The following is a 2,311-nucleotide window of genomic DNA, read 5'->3' as shown; positions in this document are numbered from 1 at the left end:
CGTGAGCTCTCTAAAAACCTTAAAGGTCACAGAGTCCAATACCCTCCTGTAATAGGAAAGATCATTGAGGTCCAGAGAGTGAAAAAGGCTTTCTCAAAGCCAGTGTAGAAAGTAGTAGAGCCAAGTATAAAATATAGCTTTCCCAGAATCTTGGTGTTAGAGGGAACCCTGGGGCATGTGGTCCATCTTCTTACCCAGTGCATAATTCCCCAGGAAGAGAGGTAGCCAATATCCCCTTGAATATCTTAAAGGATGAGGTGTCTAAATCAACCAGTTCCCCATGTGGTAAAGACAAACTTATCTTTTCACTTCTTTGCATTTTTCAAAAGAACAAACTGAGACACACAAGGATGAATTGATGCAGGTGTTATTGCGTTTGTTCCCTGTTTCCTCTCGGTTTAGAAGCTGACTTAGAAGCACCTCTAGGTTGATTCACAGCCTGAGTTGGAAACAATCTTCAAGTTCATCTAGTCTAGTGGATTCATTAGTCTATGCTTAAACATGCCTGGCAGCTCACTCTATCATCAATTGTTCAGGAGTTCTTCCTAAAGTGAGATGATGCACATGAACGTATTTGTGGATTATATAACATTATATAAATCTAAGATTGTCAGATTTCTTATATTGAATGGAATTTTCTCCCCTTTAACTTCTAAGCATTGTTCTTGGTTCTGCCCTCTGAAACTATGCAGAATAAGTCTCATCACTCTTGTACTTTGCAATGCTTGAAACACTGAAAGACAGCTAATGGGCTCCTTCCTCGTGGCTAAGGCTTATCTTTTTCCATGGTTATAAACACAGCCAGCACTTTTATTCTTCTTGTGGCATTGTCTTCAGTACTCCCAGCAATCTGCTTTATCTCCTTTAGCACACAAGAGCTTATTAATGTTTCTCTTAAAATGCCAAAAATAAACAGAGTGGGACTCAACTTTCTTTGTCTCAGCATCACACTTACATCAGCAGTGTAAGATTATGAGTCATTCCAGTGCTTCTTATTATGCCTGATTTATTTTCAGCTTGCAGTCAACTAAAAACACCTAATATTTTCTAGCGAACTTCTACTAAAGCAGTTCTCCCACTTATTGGGCGTGGGCAGTTGATATTTTTGGTCCTAGATGTAGGAAAATAGCTTTGTAAGCAGCAACACAAGTCCTTTCAGAACTCCAGTGACTGACTGAATCTGGGGACCCTAACTCTTTTGGGCATCAAGGTTCTCTCTGATATGCCCCATCCCTTTCTTGGGATTTAATTCTTCCTTGGCTATATTTGCTATATTCCTTTTCTTTTGAATATCATACTCCTAGATATAGAAGTCCAGAGAAAAGTAGTGGGTGAACAATCCCCTTCTCACACTTGGTAATAATTTCTAACACTTTCTACCACTCCCCTGGCACCACTGCTGTTTTCTTTTTACCACTATCTGTACCAGTATATCATTGAGTACCCAAGCAGGGGTGCGTGCTGGTCTCATTCTCCTGTTTACTTTTTTTTCTTATTAATACAGTATTTATTTATCTTTTCTCTGTCAAACCCTGAGCCGACCATGTTCCCCAGGCTGCCTGAGGAGGTATAGGAAAAGGAACACACAGGGCCTATCAGACATGGGAGAAAGAACTATGGGAGGTGGAGACCAGCTCCTTCACACGGGGAAGAGGATGAGAAAAGCCACCATCAGGCAAAAGAGCCGCAAGGCCTCCCAGAGGGCAAAGCCCAGAATGGCATAGAAGAAGAGCTGTTGCTTCAGAGAAGGGTTCCTGGCATAACCAATGAGGAGGCTCCCACACACAGTCCCAATACCAGCCCCAGTGCCAGCCACCCCAACTATGGTAGCCCCAGCCCCAATGAACTTGACTGCTCTGTTGATGTCCCTTGAAATGGCGCTGGTTTGGAAGCTGTGGCTAGGGACAAGTGAGGTAAGGGGATGTGAGACTGCCAAGCTGCTGAGACTCTCATCTGTCATTGTCTCCGGTCATTTCAACACCACTGCAGATAGTGGATGGCTCAGCAGCAGTGAAGTGCTCTTGACCAAGGAGAGAGTGGAGATGAACTTGGAGCAGGCATACATTTTCAGGGGGTGAGGGACTGTGGCAGGAGAGCTGCTCCCAGTGCAGAGAAGACAGAGAGGACTCTCCTGTTTAAACATACAGTGGAGGGTCAGGGAGAGGGAATGATTAAGAAGACATGAAATTGGATGGTACATACTGACCCTCTTTAAGAGGCAGATATCTGCTGTCAGTACATCTTGACATACATTCCCTGCCCACTCATTATTCAGGACAACACCTTTATATCTTCTAACCCCTGTATTTCC

The 2,311-nt window shown here is 43.4% G+C and overlaps 1 pseudogene; it reads right to left on the bottom strand.

Moving 5' to 3' along the window:
* Nucleotides 1-1,521: 1,521 nt before the first annotated feature.
* Nucleotides 1,522-1,983, bottom strand: LOC103230159 (ATP synthase F(0) complex subunit C2, mitochondrial pseudogene; annotated as a pseudogene).
* Nucleotides 1,984-2,311: the final 328 nt, after the last annotated feature.

This window comes from Chlorocebus sabaeus, chromosome 25 (assembly GCF_047675955.1).
Source record: "Chlorocebus sabaeus isolate Y175 chromosome 25, mChlSab1.0.hap1, whole genome shotgun sequence".
NCBI classification, from domain to species: Eukaryota; Metazoa; Chordata; class Mammalia; order Primates; family Cercopithecidae; genus Chlorocebus; species Chlorocebus sabaeus.
Note: the sequence above shows the minus strand (reverse complement) of the source record. Positions and strands in the feature narration are given on the sequence as shown.